The sequence below is a fragment of the Arachis hypogaea genome, chromosome 12 (assembly GCF_003086295.3).
Source record: "Arachis hypogaea cultivar Tifrunner chromosome 12, arahy.Tifrunner.gnm2.J5K5, whole genome shotgun sequence".
Classification (NCBI taxonomy): Eukaryota; Viridiplantae; Streptophyta; class Magnoliopsida; order Fabales; family Fabaceae; genus Arachis; species Arachis hypogaea.
In genome coordinates, this window is record NC_092047.1 from 91,233,360 (window position 1) to 91,257,237 (window position 23,878).

Sequence of the window (23,878 nt, forward strand, 5' to 3'; positions counted from 1 at the left end):
TGGTATCATAAAGCTTCCCGGATCTGTAAGCTTCTCTGGTAAGCTTTTCAGAATGACTGCACTACATTCTTCAGTGAGAAACACCTTTTGAGTTTCTCTCCAATCCTTCTTATGACTCAAGATCTCTTTCATGAACTTAGCATAAGAGGGTATTTGCTCAAGTGCCTCTGCAAATAGGATCTTTATCTCAAAAATCCTGAGATAGTCTGCAAATCGGGCAAATTGTTTATCCTGCTCCGCTTGGCGGAGTTTTTGACGATAAGGCATCTTGGCTTTATAGTCTTCAACCTTAGTTGTTGCAGGTTTATTCCCTACAGAGGTGGTTGGAGAAGCCTTCTTAGAGGGGTGACTATCAGCACTTGCAGGTGTCTGATCCCTCATTGGTGTTTGAACGCCAGGATTGGGTGCTGGATGGGAGTTTAACGCCATTCCCAACCTTTTCTGGCGTTTGAACCCCATAATTATTCTTCTCTGGGCTCTTGCTGTCCTCAGAGAGATTTTGGGCAGTGGTTTGGTCATCCTCTGTCAGTTGTTCCTTTCTTTGCTTTCTGCTACTTTGAGCTGATTTATTCAGTGTTTTCCCGCTCCTTAGTTGAATGGCTTGGCATTCTTCTGCTATCTGTTTAGATAGCTACTATCTTGTCTGATTCATTTGTGCTTCTATATTCTTGTTAGCATTTTTAGTGTCTTGGAGCATCTCTTTAAATTCTGCTAATTGTTTTGTCATAAGGAGTAATTGCTGATTAAGTTCAACAATCTGTTCTTGAGGATTAGGATCAGTAGTTACTGCCCTAGCCTCTTCTTTTATAGAGGACTCACTGCTTGAGTACAGATGCTGATTTCTAGCAACCGTATCTATGAGTTCTTGAGCTTCTTCAATCGTCTTTCTCATGTGTATAGATCCACCAGCTGAGTGGTCTAGAGACATTTGAGCTCTTTCTGTAAGCCAATAGTAGAAGATGTCTAACTGTACCTACTCTGAAAATATTTCAGAGGGGCATTTTCTTAGCATCCCTCTATACCTTTCCCAGGCATTATAAAGAGATTCATGATCCTCTTGTTTAAAGCCTTGGATGTCCAGCCTCAACTGTGTCATCCTTTTTAGAGGGTAAAATTGATTCAGGAACTTGTCTGATAACTGTCTCCATGTTTTTATGCTTGCTGTGGGTTGGTTGTTTAACCACCTCTTAGCTTGATCTTTTACAGCAAATGAAAATAGTAATAATCTGTAGACATCCTGATCCACTTCTTTATCACGTACTGTGTCAGCAATTTGTAAGAACTGTGCCAGAAACTCAGTAGGTTCTTCCTGTGGAAGACCGGAATACTGGCAATTTTGCTGCACCATGATAATAAGCTGAGAATTTAGCTCAAAACTGCTTGCTTTGATGGGAGGTATACAGATGCTACTCCCATATGCAGCTGTAATGGGGTTAGCATATGACCCTAGAGTCCTTCTGGACTGTTCGTTTCCACTTATGTCCATGATGGAGAAAAGAGAATTGATATGAATTTCAATTAAATTATATTTATAATTTTTTTATTTTATTTAATTAAAAGTAACCGAAAATAAAATAAAACAAAATAGATGGAGGATAAGATAAAACTTTCGAAAATAATGAAATAAAAGCAAATTGAAAACTAAATTAATTAATTAATTAAAAAGATTTTGGAATTAGCAATCAGAAAGATATGATTGAAAATTATTTTGAAAAAGATATGATTGAGAAGATATGATTGCAATTTATTAAAAAGATATGATTGAAAAGATATGATTGAAGAAACTAAAAAGATTTGATTTTTTGAAAAAGATTTGAAAAGATCAATTTTTGAAATTAGAATTTTGACTTGACTAAAAAAAAGATATGATTTTGAAAATCTTTGACTAATTTAATGCAAAATTTCGAAATTTATGAGTAAAATAAGGAAAAGATATTTTTTTTATTTTTGAATTTTAATGAGGAAAGAGAAAAATAACAAATGACACTAAACTTAGAAATTTTAGATCAAAACAGAGAGAACAAACAAGAAAACTTTGAATGTCAAGATGAACACCAAGAACACTTTGAAGATCAAGATGAACACCAAGAACAAACTTTTGAAAAATTTTTACGTAAATAAAAGCACAAAGGACACCAAACTTAAAATTTTTAGAAAATCAAACACAAATTTTTGAAATTTTAAAGGAAAACACAAAGAAGACACCAAACTTAGAATTTTAAAGATCAAGAAAGAACTAAGAACATGCAAATTCGAAAAATTGAAAGAAAATAAAAGCATGCAATTGACACCAAACTTAAAATATGAAACTAAACTCAAATAAAAGACTCAAATTTAGTGACTCTAAACCAACAAAAATAAATTATTCCTAATCTAAGAAACAAGATAAACCGTCAGTTGTCCAAACTCGAACAATCCCCGACAACGGCGCCAAAAACTTGGTGCACGAAATTACAATTACACTTTTGCAACTCCGTACAACTAACCAGCAAGTGCACTGGGTCGTCCAAGTAATACCTTACGTGAGTAAGGGCCGATCCCACGGAGATTGTTGGCTTGAAGCAAGCTATGGTTATCTTGTAACTCTAAGTCAGGATATCAATAATTCTCAGATTGAATTGTAAAAAGTAAAAGAACATGAAATAAATACTTGTTTTGCAGTAATGGAGAATAGGTTGAGGTTTTGGAGATGCTCTGTCCTCCGAATCTCTGCTTTCCTACTATCTTCTTCTTCACACACGCTAGGCTTCTTCCATGGCAAGCTGTATGTTGGTGGATCACCGTTGTCAATGGCTACCATCCGTCCTCTCAGTGAAAATGGTCCAAATGCGCTGTCACCGCACGGCTAGAATGATGATGAGTGTCACGAATCATCACATTCATCAGATTGAAGTGCGAATGAATATCTTAGAATAGAAACAAGCGTGATAGAATGGAAAACAGTAGTAATTGTATTAATTCATCAAAACACAGTAGAGCTCCTCACCCCCAACCATGGGGTTTAGAGACTCATGCCGTAGAAGATACAATATAAAATGTGTAAAATGTCATGAGGTACAAGATGAATCACTAAAAGTAGTTTTTATAGTAAACTAGTGACCTAGGGTTACAGAAAATGAGTAAGCGAGAATAGTTAGTGTAAAAATCCACTTCCGGGGCCCACTTGGTGTGTGCTTGGGCTGAGCATTGAAGCTTTCACGTGTAGAGGCTTCTCTTGGAGTTAAACGCCAGCTTTTGTGCCAGTTTGGGCGTTTAACTCCAGCTTTTATGCCAGTTCTGGCGTTTTGACGCCAGAAATTTTATGCTGACTTGGAACGCCGGTTTGGGCCATCAAATCTTGGGCAAAGTATGAACTATTATATATTGCTGGAAAGCCCAGGATGTCTACTTTCCAACGCAATTGAGAGCGCGCCAATTGGGCTTCTGTAGCTCCAAAATATTCACTTCGAGTGCAGGAAGGTCAGAATCCAACAGCATCTGTAGTCCTTTTTTAGCCTCTGAATCAGATTTTTGCTCAGGTCCCTCAATTTCAGCTAGAAAATATCTGAAATCACAGAAAAACACACAAACTCATAGTAAAGTCCAGAAATATAATTTTTGAATAAAAACTAATAAAAACATAATAAAAACTAACTAAAATATACTAAAAACATACTAAAAATAATGTCAAAAAGCGTATAATTTATCCGCTCATCAGGTACTGAGAAACCGAAAGTTACACATTGAAAAACTCACATACCAAGAGGTTGAGACTAAGTTTCTCCTCCAACAGCAATAATTTGGAGTTCGGGATCAGGTGTAGTGCTACTGACAATTAAACACAGATTATTACCGAAATCTAAAAGACCAACACAAATATTTCAACTTACACAGTTGGAGTTTGGAAACTCTGTTTTTGATGGAGTGTCTTTCTTCTAAAAAATTTTACCGGGGTTTTCGGGGTATTTTTCCTAATAGAAAAGATACCAAATTAAAATCATCAACAAAAATTACAAGTAGGGGATTAAAAACACGTGAAATTCATTTTTGGAATCTAATGAACTGAATTTAAACCAAGAAAAGAACCAAATTTACCTAGCATTGGCCGGTGCATTTATAGACAGTGTGGAGCTCGTCTGAGTTTGTAAAGATTCGCTGCCCAAATGTACAGTCGGCCGTCTAAGCAAAAAAATAAATATTATTTAGTAAATCCAAAGGAATTACAAGAGGTTTTAGGAAAAGTTAGCAAATAAAGAAAAAGAACTCAATATAAGAAACTGAATCTTACGTCTCGGATAAATCATCTCGCACCTCTGTCGAGTCAAAGTCATCTGGAGCAACATTTGTTTTTTGAGCTCCATCATTTTTTCTCTTTGCTCTCTTTTCTTTTAATAGCTGCAACGCCTCCCTTCTTCTTTCGGCAGTGCTAACCTTTACTTGTTCACTTTTGAAAATTCATAAAATAAGTATCAATGAAACTAAAATAAAACTATCAATGAATCGAAAATATGATTTCAGAAACTTACTCCTTTTCAAATTCATTTTTGCTTTATGAATCTGTTAGAACAAGCTTGCTTGATTTGGTTTGTTTTTTGGCAACCCTCTCCGGTTGTTTTCTTTTCATTGTCGGTGTTTTTTTTCTTTTTCTCTGCAACACATACAAACACATCAAATTTATACCGGAGACAAATATAACAGTTGTAATTTACTTAACAAGCACACACAAGCAATTTTTAGCAAATAAAAGCAAAACTAGACCAGATGAACATTATACAAACATAGCAATGAACCAAAAATAATCAATTCTCAAACTTACTGGTTTTCAGATTCACTTGTGCTCTCCGAATCTGTCGGAACAAGCTTACTTTTTTTGCTTTGTTTTTTAACCACCTTCTGTGGTTGTTTTCTTTTTTTTTTTGTCGCTATTTTTTTCAATTTCTTCTTCTTCTCTGTGATACATAAGAACAATTTTAACCAAATACAAGCAAAACTAAACCAAATGAACATCAAACAAACATAGCAATGAATAGAAAATAGTCATTTCCGAAACTTACTAGTTTTTGGATTCACTTGTGCTTTTGGAATCCGTCGGAATAATTTTGTTTTCAAGTTCCCTTGTGGTTTCTGAATTCCTCAAAACAATCTTTTATTTTTTCATCAGCCTCTGTTGTCTTATTCTTTTGTTTGGCGATGTTTTCTCGGATTCAGATTCAGATTCGAAAAAACTGTCTTCTTCCGAAGAAGAATCCAGAACAACAATTTTCTTTTTTTCTTTCTTCAGCTTTCCCTTCTCTTTTCGCTTCAAAAGAACTATTTTTGACACCTTCGTTTCTTCTGTCTTTCTCTCCCTTAGTTGTGCTCTATACACAAGTCCCTAAAACACAAACTTATTTAGTTAGCAGAGTATTTTATAAGCAACTGAACCGAATTTTCAAGGTAATTTTTTTAATTTACCATCATATCAGTTGCTTCCTTAGCAATCTGCTCGAGCAGAAGAATCTGTGTCTAGTGGGCCAACCATGGTCTCCCAGGAGTCTCAAGTGCATCCAGTTGAGGGAACTTGGATTCATGAAAATATATCATCATTAAAATAAACATGCAACCATCAACAAATCGTTTCTTTCCCTGTTTTCGGGCTTCGATACCCTTCCTCAAGAAGCTCAGCACATGAGTTGCCCAATCCCATTGTTGGATGTTGTCCACACAAAGGGCAGGGGGCTTATGGATTGGAGAGGCTGTGCTCACCGTCATCGGCAGCAAGAAGTATTTTTGGACAAAGACGACAAAAGTGCTCTTGAACTTCTTACGGTTCACCTCCCCTTCAACACTCACATCAAGGACAGACTTTGTCAAAGATGCCAATATAGCACTTTTGAAGCTGTCGATTATCTGCTTATTTTGCTCACTGAGTCTGCCGTACTCAACTTTCTCAAGAAAACAATTCCCTACAACATTTTAATAGCAACAAACCAGTCAAAAAAAGGCTCAGTTTCATTTTCTATACCCAAATGAACTGAAAATAAAGGAATCAAAGAACCGAAATAAGCACAAGTTGAAGGGATATTACCACCGTGGTTTATGCCCAGCGCATCTCCTACCTTGGCAGGTGTTATGTATATTCTACCATGCAGAGTATCCAAGTATCCATAATAGACATCATAGCAAGCAATCAATTCTCTCAAGAGCTTGTGAGAGACATTCATTTCTGGGATATGTGCCAGCGCACCGAATCTCATTTCCTCAACAATATCTCTCTTTTCTTGACTTATTACCTTGAACACCCTCGCTATTGCAAGGTTTTGAAATAGTATGTTATGATATGTTTATAATACAAAATAGAGTTTATTTGAATAAAAGGCAATAAATATATTTAATGTGTATATATGCTTACGTTATAGTGCGGCTTCTGCTTTTTGGTCACCATCATCTTTTTAATTTTTGCTGTTAGGATAGAAAAATTTTGTCAATACTTCACTCAATACACCGACAAGCACAACCATGCATATTTTAATCAAGTGAATGTAAATCAACAACTCTAATGAACCGAACTCCATTCACATTTGAATAAAACGTTACAAACATTCAATCATCAAGAAAAATATTTCTGCATATAAAAGAACTCAACTGAACATTTAACAATCAAGTGAATGGAAATCATCAACTCCAATGAACCGAACCCATTTCATGTTTGAATAAAATGTGATAAAATTCATTCAGCAAGAAAAAAGTTTTAATGCAAAAGAACTCAACTGAACACATAACAATCAAGTGAATGAAAATCACCAACTCTAATGAACTGATCTCCATTCATGTTTTGAATAAAACATGATAAACATTCAATCAGCAAGAAAATATTTTTGCATGCAAAAGAATTCAACTGAACACACTAACAATCAAGTGAATCTAAATCACCAACTCCAATGAACCGTACTATATATCACAAAAAATAACAACACATTTCCATTTGTATGCCCAAGTTACGCAGAAAAAATAGAATTAGAATAACTCAATCTACTAAATGAAGCAAATCAATCCACTAAACCTTAAATCTAACTAGGAGAAATGCGAAAACATGAGATTTTAAATGAACAGTAGTTTTCTCATACCTCTCGCAGTCTCTGTTCTTGATTTTGTTTGTTTTTTCTTCTTCCTTTCGAAAGCTTAATACGATTCTGGAGTAGAAGCAGTTTCCACAGAGAACACGAACAAGCTTTGAGAGATTGAGAGAGATTTGAACTCCAGTAGCGGTTTCGAGGTTGAAGAAGGAACGTTGTTTCATAATGAAGGCGCGAATGAATGTCAAACATTTTGGGAGTTTGGGCGCGTGTAATACACGCTCGTTTAATGGGATTGGGTTTTTTTGGTGTTGGTCCAACATGGATAGAAAATTATATGGATGTGTAGCCCAACTCTTTTTTTTATTATTCATGATATCTTTTAGTATGATAGACAAAAAACTTGCAGTGTGTCACAATTTCACATCACACGTGTGTGTATGCATGTTGACGGCCCTTTTGGTGGAAAAAATAATTTTAATGTACTGTTAGTATAATGTAATTTTACACATTCATCGAATTACGTAACATTATGTCAATAAAATTAACAATGATAATCACAAAAAAGTGACGATTTTGTAAAATATTTTGTACCGTCAATGCATCAAAATTAGACATCGTTCTACTACTGGTTATTGTTTGTTTTTTGGCAAAGCTCTCATTTCTTAGCGAGCTAAGAAGCAAACGTTCACTGCTCGCTCAAGCACAAAAGCTGAATACCGTGCTCTCGTTGACACCATTGCTGAGGTTATCTCGATTCATTGGCTTCTCGAAGACTTGAGTGCTCCTCAGTCGTCCCCAACTGATATTTTTTGTGACAACCGCAGTGCTATTCAGATTGCGCATAATAATGTGTTTCATGAATGCACCAAACTCATTGAGATTGATTGTCACTTTTTCTGGCAACGTCTCTTTGTTGATGCTATTCGCCTTGTCGCTGTTGGAACTCTGGATCAAACTACTGATATCTTCACATAGGCTCATTATCCTACTTGTTTTCGGACTCTAGTATCCAAACTCAATATGGTATCCTTAGCTCACACTTGAGTTTGAGGGGTGATGTTAGAGTATAATTAGAATCAATTTAGATCAATTAGTATCAATTATATTTATATAGCACATTTGTATATTAATTGGAGGATTGTATGCTTTAATTGCTTTGATTCTTCTAGCACCTATATATACCCCTATAAATTGTACCTTTGAGACTCACTCAATGATACACCAAACTTTTTTCAGTTTAGTCTCTTGTTTCTAACAGCCTTTACGCCTATAGCGAGATGCTGGGGAAGCAACACGTGCAAGACTGGGCAGTTGCATCTTCTGCTACTTTTGCTCATTGTCTTCCCATAACCAGGGAGAAAGGGAAAGGAAAAACAATGTGTTTATGCATGAAAGTATTTTATTTATTTATGTTAATAAGGTATATTTATATTAATATGTTTATGATTAATATATTGTTAAATAAAATATGCAACATATATTATTAATAAATATAGTATTATAATAATATTGTCACCAAAATAATATTATAATAATATATAATTAACATTGGAATATATATTATAAATGATATTGCACAAGGAATAATAAAAGATATTAGACTCGCACAAGTAAATTTTACACCATCATTTGTATATGGTATAATCTCACCATCAAAATATACTAATAAATACACATTAGCTTCCATTGCTTTCATATAAAATTTTTTGAACTCTAATACTCTTACATTTAGAAGAGTTTAGTTCTAAAAGAAAGTGAATGAATGTGTTTTTATTTTGTGGGATTAACTTCTTTATGTAGGGAGAAAGAACTAATTTTTTAACTGTTTTTCGACCCCAAAACGGTAAAAGTTTGTTTGTAATAGTATTAACTTATTTTCATAAAGTGAGCTACTCGCAGTATACGAATATCTGAAAATGTGATTTCAATTCTGCAAATTATTTTTAAGGTTAAATACAATTTTAGACCCTAAGATTTAGACTAAAAATTTTGTTCGTCTCCACTCGTTTTTTGCATTTGAATTCGTCACTAAACTCTAACTTTGTTTTAAAATCGTCAATAGGAATGAATTCTAAATTAAAAATGTTGGGAACAAAGTAAATTTTTTGACTTAAATCTTAGGGATCAAAATCATACTTAATCCTATTTTTTATTAAAAAATAGAAAATTCTCTCATGCACTACGAGAGAGGATTCTAAAACTAAAAAAAAGGAAATTCTCTTCTCACTTGCAGCAAGATAGCTTTATAAATTAAAAAAAAAAATCTTCTCACTTGCAACAATATAGCTTTATACTAAAATTAGTGCAATTGAATCACATGTCATTGTAAACCAGAAGTTTACGAGCCCAAATGAATTTATAACTTGGCATGATCGACTGGGTCATCTTGGAACAACAATGATACGAAGAATTATTGAAAACTCCCATGGATATTTACTAAAGAACTAGAAGATTCTTAAATCTAGTGAATTTTGTTGTGCAGCATGTTCTCAAGGAAAGCTAATTTTAAGGCCATCACCAGTAAAGATTGGATTTGAGTCCCCTGAATTCCTAGAAATGATTCAAGGCGATATATGTGGATCTATTCATCTACCATATGGATCTTTTAGATATTTTATGGTCCTAATAGACGCATCTTCGAGATGGTCACATGTGTGCTTATTGTCTTCTCGCAATTTAGCGTTTGCAAGATTACTTGCTCAAATTATTCGATTAAAAACACAATTTCCAAAAATCCAATCAAAACAATTCGTCTTGATAATGCTAGTGAATTTACTTCCTAAGCCTTTGATGCTTATTGTATGGCTAACGGAATAAGTATTGAACATCCAGTAGCTCAATGTTCACACACAAAATGGTTTAGCAGAATCACTTATTAAACGCCTCCAATTAATTGCTAGACCCTTACTTATGAGAACAAATCTCCCAACCTTGTCTTGGGGGTATGCTATTTTACATGCCGCAGCATTTATTCATTTGAGGCCAATAAGTTACCATCAGTTCTCTCCTATGCAATTAGCTTTTGGCCAGTAGTCAAATGTTTTCCATTTAAGAATATTCGGGTGTGCGATATATGTTCCCATTGCACCACCTTCTCGCACCAAAATGGGACCCCAAATAAAATTGGGGATATATGTTAGATATGATTCTCCTTCTATAGTGAGGTATCTTGAGATACAAACTGGAGATGTATTTAAACCCGATTTGCAGATTGTCATTTAGGGAGAATAAGCTTCCTAAAAAAGAACTTAATTGGAATGCATCATCCTTGATGCATTTAGATCCTCGATCAGGGCAATGTGAACTAGAAGTTCAAAAGATTATACATTTGCAAAGAATAGCAAATGAATTTCCTGATGCATTTTCTGATACAAAGAGGATAACCAAATCTTATATACCAACTGAAAATGCCCCAATTCGAATTGATGTCCTAGTTGGACAAGTGGCCACTAAAACAAATTCACACCAGGAGCGTGGTAGACTTGTCAGTTCCAAAGACAAAAATTCTTGAAAAAGAAAAGAGGTAAATACTATTCCTATTGAAAAAGATAAAGACATAGTAAAGACACCTGCAGTTCCAAAATTCTGATATAATTTGGCGCCAGAAGATATTCAGGTTCATGAAAATTGTGAAAATGACAAGATCTTGATAAATTATTCATTATAGGATAAAAATAGGATCGAAATAAGACAACTGTCAATGAAATATTTTCATATAATATGGCATTACACATCATGCATGAAAGTAAGGATCTTGAGCTAAGAACAGTCGAAGAATGTCGACAAAGGAATGATTGGCCAAAATGGGAAGAATCTATGAAGACTGAGTTAAACTCACTTGCAAAACGTGAAGTCTTTAGACCTGTAGTCCGTACACCAGAAGATGTAAAATCTGTTGGATATTGATGGGTATTTTTGAGAAAACAAATGAGAAAAATAAAGTTGTACGCTATAAGGCTCGACTTGTCGCACAAGGTTTTTCAAAAAGGCCCTGTATAGATTATGAAGAAACATATTCCCCTGTAGTAGATGTAATAACATTGCGTTATTTGCTCAGTTTATCCGCATTCCATAAACTACATATGTATTTAATGGATGTGGTAACAGCCTACTTATACGGATCATTAGATCGTGATATCTATATGAAAGTCCCTAAAGGATTAAAGATCATCCAATGAATATTCACACGGGTTATACTCAATCAAATTACAAAGATCTTTATATGGTCTAAAGAAATTTTGACGAATGTGGTATAGTCGTCTTACTGAGTATCTGGCCATAAACGGATTCACTACAAGAAAATAAGCATTTTGCCACGCTTTTAAAGCATGCTGAAAAGTGCAAAAAAGCGTGCCAATGACTTTTTGCCACGCTTTTTGAGCTATCGACACGTTTTTGAAGGGGTCACATCTGCAAGTGTGCCAGTTGCTCTATCGGCACACTTTCTTTTTTACCACGCTTTCATCTGTTACCACGCTTTAAAAGCGTGGTCATATGTATAACCCTATAGCTACGCTTTAAAAGCGTACCAAAAATTGAAAGATATGGCTACGCTTTTGAAGCGTGCCAATAGTAAAAGATATGACTTCGCTTTTGAAGCGTGCCAATAGTCGAAGATACATGGACCTATTGCGATACTTTTAAAGCGTGGCTATATCCCTATCAAATTAAAAAAAATATGGCATGTGCTTTTACACGTACTTTAATGCACTCTAAAAACAATAAGAAACATTGACAAAAATCTGTGAATATCATTTAAAAAAATTAATTAATGAAAATTAGTATTACATTAATAAAATTCAAACCAAATTAGCTATATCAATCTCTTTTAACCAAAGTAGTTATAAAATACATTGGGATAAAAAATATCAATCTCTCCCTCTTCATTGTAGCTTCATGTTGCTTCTTCTCATGACTTAACTGGATTCTGTGAGCCTTTACTCTTGCCTGAACTCGAACCATAGCCAAGTCAGTGAAGGCACGTAACACGCTTCCATTTTTTTCCTCACAAGTTTATAGACATTAAACACATTGCATTGAACCAACATACAAGTGTTAACATTTGAAGACACTTATTTGGGAATAAATCTATGTAGATTATACATAAATCAAGAAAATTTTAGACTTGAAGAAAATATACTTGCCAAAAACTGTTGGTCCAACACCAAAAACCATTAGCAAAGTTAAAGCAGCTTTGTATGTTGGTATCCCTGAAATATAGTAAAAATCAAACAACTAATTATTAAGAAAGAACCTATTCAATAAAAATACAAGATTCTACCATCTTTTAATAATCAACACTGCCCCAAATTTATCTAATGCAATCATTCATAATCCTAAATAATCTTATGTAACCACCCATCCATGTAATCATCCTAATCTTTGCAATATAAAGTTCATGTCCATGTGGGATTTTACCACCCAGAATTTAGTCCCACACATAGCAACAGTTTCAAAATTATAATACAAATGCTACTAAAGTACCAGTTCTAGTTGCTTGAATGCGCTTGTTAGCCTATTCCAGTATTTTATTTACAGCTTCAACTGACTCCATACGAACCTAAAAGAAAATTACAGAAGAATGTCATGAAACATCTTAATAACATCATTCATTTCAGTTGTAATAAATAGTTAAAGCAAGCCAGTAACATCAAATTATTTGAAAGATATTGTCAATCAAACCTTCCAATCAGGACTTTCCAAGCTCTTCAGAAGATTAGGAGTAATCTTTCTACTAATGTCTTCACGAGGCAAGCTATCCAACTCACCAGCAGTAATTAAGGAAGATGAGTCTGATGTTTTGACTGATCTCTTGGGAGTTGCAGATGCTCCATGAAGTAAAGAAATGAAAAAAAAATTGGACAATTGGAACATTAAGAAACAAAAAAGATTTAACAGAAAATACATCATGAATAGCATACCTCATATGGATTCTTCTCATACTCAGTATCAAGAGCACTGAGCAATGCAGGCTTAACATCAGTAAGGAACTCTTTAATATCTGCACAGGAAAAACTTTAGAACCTTGTAACAAATAAATAATGAGGGAAGGGCATTCAAAAGTTAATGTAGTAGTAACCTGGACCAACAAATCTATACGGAACACCGAAAAGCTTAGTTGAAGCATTTCTAGTGGCAGCTGCACTTGACTGCAGCCCAGTTTCTTTCAGAAAATCAATTAACTCCTGCAAAACAGGATTGCATTAGAACATACAAACTAGAACCAACACTTGAAGAGTATCCGTAAGATAATAATACAATAAAATACTAGCATATTTAAACAAAAGCATGTGAATTCAGAAAACACACCTTAAGCTTTATATATGATACACCAAAATCATCAACAGCTAAACCCATCCACAAAAGTCCCTCAATAAGAACTTTAGGATTCTTATGCTCCTTCATGATCTTGTAGAGCTACATGAAAAAAATAGTTATTTTAGTAGATCATATGTTAAAATATTAAAAAAAGCAAAAGCAAAGAAAGGTATATAGTTCAAATTAAGCTTAATATGAATAAATAGTACATAAAAGAAAAACATTTAAAATCTAAACAAAATCAATAACAGATACAAGATTTTTAGAACTTCGTTGCTTTAAGCCACTTTACTTTCTTATTATATGACCTATGACGCATGAGTACTAATACATGGCATGAACATAATACAATATTGTTACAAAGATACAACAATATTTAAAAACTCGAAGAAGTGATACAGCTAAGTATAATATATATTTAAAGAATGATGACCTACACTACAAGAAAGTACCAGAATAGCGACTGATTTGGTGATCAATACAGAATTTTCAGGACCAAATCAATATTGGTCACTAATAGCAACCGAATTAGCAACCAATAAGTTTTAAAAACAACCAAAATAAAATCAGTCACTAAAATCAGTCGCTATTTTTTTATTTAGCGACCGATTTTGCAACTGATAGTGAAATAGGATGAACAATTGTTTGGTTGCTAATTTAGTCGCTAAATTAATGGTCACTAAATCGGTTGCTAATTGTTAATTTAGCGACTGATTTTAGTGACTAACATAATCGGTCACTAATAGCCATCGAATTAGCGACTGACTAGTTTTATACAACTTGAATATAAACAGTCGCCATTTTTTAATTTAGCGACTGAATTAGCAACCAAAACAAAAGAAGGAATATCCTTGGGACTCTTGGTCACCAAATCGGTCGCTTTTTTTTAATTTAGCGACCGATTTTGCAACCGATATATAGGTAAATAGAATAACGTGGTTGGTTACTAATTCAGTCGCTAAAGTTATGGTCCTAAATCGGTCGCTGATTTTTAAATCAGCGACCGATTTTATAAATTAATCAATTACAAAAGCTGTCGCTAAGTTAAAAAAATGATATTATCTAAATTACCCAACCTAACCCTAAGCCACCCACACCATTCTCATCTCCTCCAATCTTCTTCTCGCGTTCTCGTCTTTTTTGCCACCCGCTCCGGCCAGGTTCACACATTCTCTCTCTTTCTCTCTCTCTCTCTCTCTCTCTCTGAATTCTTTTTCTAATTATTGCTTTTCGTCATTTGCATTGATGCCAGCTCACGGAGGAAGAAGCAAATCAGATCTGTTTCAAAGAGGTAAATAAAAACGCTCTTTCTCTCATATCTGTTTTCAGATTTTTTTTTTCCTCTGTTTTTTTATTTCTTTGTTCTCTGATCTGATCCTACAACCCTTCCAAGAGAAAGAAATCGAGTGCTCCACACACACCCTGTCCTATCATACGAACATCTCTCTCTCTCTCTCTCTCTCTAATACCATCGTAAAGGTCTTCCGATTAGGATTCCGGGCACGGATTGTGGAACCTTCTCAAAGCTTCTTCCATCTTACTGTTCCAATTTTGCAAAGGTAATCGCTTTCTTCTAATTCTTTTAGCTCGGTTATTTTATTTTGGCGCTGGTGAATTTATGAGAATTTTTGTTCTGTAATCAGCTTGATATGCAGTTTCATTTTTTTTCCTTGAAAGAAAGATTATATGTAATGTAATGTGAGGCAGTATAAATTAAAATTCATTATTAATTGGTTGTTTTTGAAACATTGAAGGATGTGTGTGAAGTGTGAACTATGTTACAGTACATTAAGGGGATTTTTCTCTTGTTACAGGAGTTGTTTTTATTTCAGGTTTTAGTGTTGGTGTTGGTATTGGTGTTGGATTTGGATCATACCAGAGTTAGAGTTTACTCTCTTCATCTTATAGTTTCACAGCACCATAAGCATGACACACACTTATTAACAAGTGATTTTAATAAAACTGATTTTAAAAGAGAAAATAAAGAAGAGAGAAGCGTAGGCAATTTGAGCATCAGTTTTAAAAAGCTCAATTTGAATAGCTTCATGGATGAACCAATAAGCAATTATTTATATTGTAATCCGTTAAGCTTGCTTTCAAATCTGTAACAGAATTTTTAGGATCAGTTGAGATACTTAGAGTTACATATAAAGTTGTTGAGAACATAACAGAAGTTCATTCATTACCATAATGGATACTTTTCTTACCCTTGTCAAATAATTTGTGTTTAAAAGAGGGTGTGGTGAACCTTGCTTATCTAAGAATTTCTCTTACGTGTTTGAAACTTTCAGAATTTTGGTGTTCTCATGATCCCAACAGTACCACAATAGCTTGCTGTCCATTGCTGGAATCTCTGGATTTTGCCAGGTTGTTCCTCTCTCCACTATTATATGTTTTGATGACTTTATTGAGATTATTGCTGAAGAGCCAGAACAATTCAACAATAGAAGCAAAGAAGGTAAAAAGAGTTACATAAATCTTTTTCATACATAAATTATATATACATAAAGTTCAATTTTAATGCATGCACTACAGTATATAAAAATTATATTTGTTTTTTCACATAACCATTCACATTATTAATGTAAAAAGAAATTACTTTTTTGCTTGAGGATGCATCAAAATTAGATTCTATTATATTATAAATGCTGAAAATAAAATAGTTTGATTATTGAATTTACAGGAACTTGTAAAAGCATGCTCAAAGAAGTTCATAAAAATCATGACTATATTGTAATTGATGATGGTGATGATGATGGTGATGATGAAAGGCACTCTAAACCACTCTTAATGAAAAAGAGAACCAACACAGAAGGTAATTGAAACCTATAAGTACTTCAAGTCCTTTGATTATTTATATTTTATATTTGTTTATTTCGTTATTCACTCATATTTTATATTTGTTTATGTCAGAATTGATTTGGACCTTCGTTCAGTTAGAGAAAGAATTAACAGATAGCAACTAGTAGTTATTCACATCCCTATTATAGACCAAGTGGCAGATTTATTAATCAAGCCCCTCTCCTCTCTTAATTTTAATAGGTTCAAAACTAAACTCAAGATCTTAACCAAACTGACCATGAATTTGTTAGTCTGTTAGTTTCGGTTTCAGTTAGTATTAGTATTACGTAAAATTAAGTTCTGTTTGAAAAAATCGTTCAATATATTTTTACTCGCTACATCTCTTCTTCCTTCTTAATTAGCAGAAACGTATTTCTGTTTGTTCTAATTTTTACAGCAATCTATTCTTCTATTTCTTGATTTCTGGTACCTATCAGATCAAATAATTTTTTATTTTCCTTAGTACATTCAAGTGGGGCAATCAATCTACTGAATAATTCAATCCTAGAAAGAACTACATACCTAGAATGACAAAGGAAAATATACATAACAAACAAACTCTTGCTAGAAAATGTGGTTGTTGTACACTAATAATTTAAACAAAAACAAAAATTCTCATCAATTAAGTCATATATTAATTAGCCATATAAGCTAAAGTTTGTGTAGTCATATATATAAAAACTAAACACCAGAATGAGAATGATCCTTATGGAGGGCTTGGAATGAAACATGAAGAAAGTAATTAATTCTGACAATTCTTTGTCGTTAGTATTGGAGGTAGTTTAGTTTAATTTATTCTTGTTAGTTGGAACTTCAAATTGAACATGGGTCTGGATTCTAATTTTTCTGCAACTTTTGGAATATTTATAGTAAAATATTTAGATATATTGACATAAAACTATAAAAGTACATTCTCTTATTTTGCAAACTTTCTAATATGTTTTTTGCTTATTTATCTTATTCTTTGAATTTGAGGATAAGAAAAACTATCATCAGAATATCTTTATACGATATTTGATAAGAAAAAAAATAACCAAAACTGTATGGTTTGCTTAGCAAGAAGTTGGTAGTTGAAAGTGTAAACCAATCAATTCTTAATTAGTATAGGCTCAATTGTAAATTGAATGAAGAATAAAAGAGCATTAGTTTTTATGTAATGTTTTATCTTAATATGTTTTTATATGGACTGTTATTTTAACCTTTCTTTGTTACATTCATGTTTTAGTCTCACTCTATTGCTTTTGTACTAGTGCATTCTGCTATTATTTATGTACTATGTAATTTTGAAATAAATTTGAACTTGATAAAACCTTTACTACAGGAGAATGAAATGATGATTAATTGTTTCCCTATTGGTTTGATTAATTTGAACTTGAATTTATTGAAGTGCTCACATTTCACTAAATTCGTGTTTCAGCATTTTCATCCCAAAAAAAAAATTTCTTTGACACTATTAAAGTTGACTTATATGAGTTCTATCTTTTTATTCAGTGGTCCTCGTGAAGATGCAACTCGTATTGGGTCTGCTGGAGTTGTTAGGAGGCAGGCTGTTGATATCTTGCCTCTTTGCCGTGTCAATCAGGCCATCTATCTTCTAACAACAGGTGCGCGAGAAGCTGCTTTCAGGAACATTAAGACAATTGTCGAATGCTTGGCTGATGAACTTATTAACGCAGCAAAAGGTTCATCGAATAGGTATCTATAATTTAAATCTATTAATATAATAGATGCAATTCTTTGTCTATGTAGTGACAAGAAAGTTATGTCATTACATTTACTCTTCATCGTACTAATGAATGCTGAAATTAATATTTCCATTTCAGCTATGCTATCAAGAAAAAAGGATGAGATAGAGAGAGTCGCCAAGGCTAATCGTTAAACAGCTTTTGGAAGTAGCCTTAGTGATGAGAATTATTTTGTTTTGTTTTTTCAGCATCATTTATTAAAAAGTGTTATTCCCAAACAAGGTGGATATACTTTTGCATATGGCCTTTACTTGCTATTATTTTGCTGGATTTACATGTCATGAACAATTTTGTTGCTTCGAGATTTTTATGTTTAAATAAAAATTTATTTGTATTAGAATCCATTTTTTATTTTATCTTTTTGAGATTTTCAATAATTATTGGCATTCGATCTTAATAAATAGTTATCTATCTTTGATTATTTAGATATTTTGTTGAGTTAGAATTATATTTATAAATTAAATTTTAATAGTGATATATGTGAAATTTAGTTAAAATTTGTAATTAGAAAGCAGCAGTAGAGACTGATTTAGCAACCGATTTTAGAATTTTGAAGTTAGCTATTAGCGACTGAAAATTTAGCGACCGATTTAGTAACTAAAATATTGGTCTCCATTTAGCGACTTTATACCTCAGCGACCGATTTAGTGACCGAAATATTGGTTGCTATTTAGCGATCGATCTTGTTAGCGACCGATTTAGCGACCAAAATTAATTTGTATGGTTAGGTGGTCTTGGATGAAAACTGGTCACGAAAATCGGTCACTAAATATTAGCGACCAACATCGGTTGCTATTTTGAATTTAGCCACCAAGGTTCTAGCGACTACCAGAATCGGTCGCTAAATTGGTCGGTATTCTGATAATTTCTTGTAGTGCTACAATGCCTTTAAGGTTGCTCGATTTTCTAGCAATAACGAATCATCCATGGTAAAAAATCTAGACAAGACAAATAAGAAGATAAGGATATTTAAGAATAAGTGTGAGAAACTGAAGACGACCTCATGAATATATAATGTAGAAATTGACCTAATCAGATTTGATTTGACAGATGATCCACAGAATTTTGCTGATGATGATCATGTAAGCCCTGCTTCAAGCAAAATGGTTCAATCATCTTCCTTAATGATTTCCTTCCCCAACTCATGAAGATTAGTGTTTAAATTACTGCAATCCTCAAAGACAAATTACTAAGAATCAGATATTTTTCTAAGAGATTTTTTTTATGCTTTTCAGGTCTCAAAATCTTAGAGGGAGAGGTTAAAACCATCAAATACAAGTCAGTAAAAATGAGTATTATATCTAGTTTAATTGGAGAATGTGCAGGTTTGATTTTTTTTTTTTTTTTTTGATGATCTCTGCAAAATAAAAAAATCAACAAATAGCCCTAACAAAAATTAGCAAGTAACAAATAATCAGATTAGAAATAGAATTATGACAGCAAATTGCGACAAATAAAATAATTAAAAAATTAGAAAACCTAAGACTTGAAAAATTTTAAAACAGAATTAAAAAATCAGAATCATAACAACAAATTATGACAAATAAAAAGAACTTAAAAATAGAATTTAGAAAAAACTAAAAACACTAAGAGAATGGAAGATGCAGTGACAGAGACGAAGAGACTTGACGGTGGCAGAGAGGCTAGACGTTGCAAGACTAGACAACTGACGAACTACGATGGAGCACGATGGCGCTAAGAACGACAAAACACCAAGGTGCTGAGAACAGCTGGAGGCTGACAAGATGCAATGAAGCACATGAGGCTACTGAATGGCATGAGGCTTCGATGGACAACGGCAGAGAGGACTGTGACGGAGAGAGGAGAATGGAGCCTGAGATTGCGTGAGCGAGAGAGGAGTTCATGTATGTGCGCCGAGTGAGTGCTTTGAGAGTGTGTGTGTGTGTGTGTGTGTGTGTGTGAGAGAGAGAGAGAGAGAGAGAGAGAGAGAGGAGTGTATGACAATTTAGGGTATGCTTTTAAAAAGTGACCAAAACAAAAAAATTGACACGCTTTAAAAGCGTGCCGATTGATACCTTTAGGCCACGCTTTTGAAGTGTGGCAATGAAAAGCGTGGCGACAGAATTTTAAAAATGTTACCATAATATAACTCTATTGGCATGCTTTAAAAGCGTGCCTGTTGCTCTCTATGGCCACGCTTTTGAAGCGTGGCAAAAAAACGTGGCTAAATCTCTATTTAGTCACCACTCTCATAAAAGCGTGCCAAAATTCCTCTATGGCTACGCTTTTGAAGCGTGGCAAAAAAAGTGTGGTCAAATCACAAATCAGTAGCCACCCTCATAAAAACGTGGCCATTGACCACTTTTGGCCACGCTTTAAAACCGCGGCAATAAAAAAGTGTGCCGACAGGCCTTTTTTCTTATAGTAATTTAAGAATGATGATATCTGCCCATGTATTTTTATAAAGAAATCTGCATCAGGATTCATTATAATTGCTGTATATATTGATGATTTAAATATCATTAGAACCCCTGAAGAGATTCTAACAATTATTAAAGCTCTAAAAGAAGAGTTTGAGATGAAAGATCTTGGAAAGACTAAATTTTGTCTCAACCTGCAGATCGAGCATACAAAAAATGGGATCTTTACTCATCAAACAACATATACAGAAAAGATCTTGAAGATATTTTATATGGATAAGTCACATCCATTAAGTACCCCAATAATCGTAAGGTGTTTGGATGAGGAAAATGATCAATTCCGTCCTAAAGAAGAAAATGAAGATATCATTGGTCCTGAAGTACTATATCTTAATGCCATTGGAACACTAATGTATCTTGCTAATAATACACGACCTAACATATCATTTGCGGTGAATTTACTTGCAAGGTATAGTTTCTTTCCAACCAGAAGTCATTGGAATGGAATCAAACAAATATTTCGATATCTTCATGGAACGGTTGATATGGGATTGTTTTACCCATATGGATCCATGTCACAACTAGTTGGCTATGCAAATGCAGGATACTTGTCTGATCTACACAAAGGGAGATTTCAAACAGGATACCTATTCACATATGGTGGTTCAGCTATATCATGGAGGTCCACAAAACAGACAATTGCAGCAATATCCTCTAATCATGCTGAAATACTAGCGATACATGAAGCAAATTGCGAGTGTTTTTGGCTTAGGAGTTTGATCCAGTATATTCTATTATCATGTGGACTGATTGATAGCTCCAACTGTTTTGTTTGAAGATAATACAGCATGCATTGCTCAACTTAAAGGTGGATATATCAAATGTGATAGAACAAAGCATATCTCTCTCAAATTTTGTCCAACAGATCCGCTCAAGTCATAATCTGGCAGATTTATTTACAAAGTCACTCCCAAAGTCCTCCTTTGAAAAATTGGTACATCAAATTGGGATGCACCGACTTTGAGATATTAAATAATGTCGACAAGAGGAGGAGACTGTACTCTTTTTCACTTAGTCAGGTTTTTTTCCATTAGGTCTTTCTTGACAAGGTTTTTAATGAGGCAGTCCCCATCATAAAGGATTTTGTACTCCTTTTCCTTTACTACAGTTTTTTTTTCATTAGGTTTTTCTTTAGTAAGGTTTTAATGAGGCATAATCCTAAATGGTCATCCAAGGGGGAGTGTTGTGATAAGAATACCTAATGTGGATGCCCATTTTCTATGAGACTCAGTTTATCAAGAGTGATTGTATTTAATATTTAGGCCCAGTTTGGGTAAATAACTTAAATAAGTTCTTTTGAAAAAAGAGCTTAAAGCATAAGGACTTTTATTAATAGCAGCTTATAAATAAGTTATTTTGTGTTTGAATTTTTAGTTATAAAAGTACTTATTTTAAAGTTATAACGTTTGGATAAATAATTCAAAAATAATTTTTTTTACAGAAGAAAATGAATATTAAAATAATTATGATAACAAATACTTCTCAGTATTGAATGTTGATTTTACATAACCTAATCACTGATATTGTATATGATATGGTAGGTGAAAAAAAAATAAATATAAAATGTGTGTCAATATATATTTTGTTGCTGTTTTTTATTTTTTTACTCCTATTAGAACTCCTTCTCCTTTATTGAGGTCAAGAACTTGCTATAATTAGCTATGAAAATAATAGCAAGTTATAAAATTACATGTGAAAAAAATAAAATTAAAACTAAAATTTCATACCACAGTTAAATACAAATTTAATAATAAAAAATAGAATGATAAAATGATAAAAAAAATATATGCAGTAAGTTGTTCAGATACAATATTGTCTGAAAATGGTAGTGGAGGATCAATACTTCCATCAGATGAATCATTATGTGAAAAAGGGGAGGTTTGGAACATTGCGTAAGAATGATGGTGAAATGATGGTGGAAGGCCAGTGCTTCTAGCAGACCTTGCGTGAAAATGATGGTGATGAAGGGTCAGTATTTTTCACAAAGTCAAGAAAAAAAAAGTAGATTTTTTATGTTTTAAAATTAATTTTTTTTAAGGAAGTGATAGAATGACTTATCGAAAAGCAGAGAAATCATATATTTCTACTTCTTTGAAAAGCTGTAAATTAACTTTTCGGGAAGTTAAAAGCTTTTTCTAAAATGGTGCCAAACACGCAGATTGTGACTTCTCATCATCCAAAAGTCAAAAAGAGTAGCTTCTGCTACTTCCCAAACGGACTCTTAATATAGTTTGAAAAGAGTGTCCTTCATACGTATATATATAATGGGAGAAAGCTCAGAAACAATACAACAATAACAATACAAAATATAAAATACTTCTTTCTCTTTCTCTCTTCATATATTATGCTGCAAATACAATATTAATATATGAATTATCTTTATTATAGTAGAATAATAATAATATTGGTGAATACTAATATTAGTCTCTTCTATTTACACTTTGTTATTTTATTTTTATTACCTCTTTCTTATTTATTTATTTATTTTACAACAAAACACATCAGTTAGTTACTTGATGATTTTCTTAAGATTTCATTTTTAATTTTAAAAGAAAAGCTCCAACTTTTTTTTTAGTTTTTTTCCATTTTCTTTCCCTAAGATTTAGCCTTTCTCATTTTTCCTCTTTAATTTCTCCATATCCTTCCTTTCAACGCTTGAATCTCTTGCTAATTTCTTCTTATATACTATCGTTATTCCTCCAACTTTCTGTCCTTAGTTTCTAGCTTTCATAGCTTCTAGTTAAGATTTTCATTTTATAAAGCTTTGAAATATTATTGACGAACATGGGAGGCTAGATTCGATCTTTGAAGCTAATTTAAGGATTCAAAGGGTTCAGTGACTTGTTTTGAGATACAGGTGCTTCATGTTTATGCATATGGTTGTTTCTCTAACTATCTTTATATGTCTATGTCATTTTATATATTTATGTTTTTCTTTTCTTAAACTACACACACTCATCGTACTCACCATACTAACATACATAATAGAAAGGAATCTATATTCCACTGTACTCTTTAGATTTGAACTTTGATATAGCTTGATAAGAGACCTACAAATTTTTTATTTGTAAAAACTAACTTTAAAAACACATTTTTTCAATGATGGATTCAAAAAATTTTATTAGTGAGAGTAAAATATATATAATATAATAATAATTTTTATAATTGTACTATGATATTATAAAATATGGTTGTTCTTCAAATTATTTTACTAACAAATTAAAATAATAAAATAATAATTTAAAATAATAACAAACAATTTTAGGATTCCATTCTTTTAGGTTTCATATTTTAAAAAGATTGAATATTCTTTTCATTGTCAATACAATCAAATTAAATGTCTCTCTTTCTATATATATGTCACTAAACAATCATTTAAAAATTTATCTCCCATACGGTTACGAAGTCGACTCTTTATGATGTTCATAGCAGAAAAAGTTCTTTCAACTCGTGCAGTTTCTATGGCCAAAACTAAAGCTAACTTCAAAAGAAAAAA

At 33.0% G+C, this 23,878-nt stretch overlaps 2 long non-coding RNA genes across 3 annotated transcripts; one reads left to right on the forward strand and one right to left on the reverse strand.

Moving 5' to 3' along the window:
• Nucleotides 1-11,768: 11,768 nt before the first annotated feature.
• LOC112727707 (uncharacterized) lies at nucleotides 11,769-13,238 on the reverse strand. Its single transcript, XR_011869164.1, has 4 exons — nucleotides 13,117-13,238; nucleotides 12,720-13,038; nucleotides 12,522-12,597; nucleotides 11,769-12,247 (listed from the first exon to the last, which is right to left on the reverse strand). It is a non-coding gene; the product is annotated as an uncharacterized lncRNA (long non-coding RNA).
• Nucleotides 13,239-14,303: 1,065 nt separating this feature from the next.
• LOC140177066 (uncharacterized) lies at nucleotides 14,304-18,278 on the forward strand. 2 transcript variants are annotated; one of them, XR_011868717.1, is made up of 7 exons: nucleotides 14,304-14,515; nucleotides 14,608-14,646; nucleotides 14,749-14,914; nucleotides 15,647-15,813; nucleotides 16,039-16,170; nucleotides 17,688-17,891; nucleotides 18,020-18,278. It is a non-coding gene; the product is annotated as an uncharacterized lncRNA (long non-coding RNA). The 2 variants fall into 2 exon arrangements; XR_011868718.1 differs by having other exon boundaries at nucleotides 14,402-14,515; nucleotides 14,755-14,914.
• The last annotated feature ends 5,600 nt before the right edge of the window (nucleotides 18,279-23,878 follow it).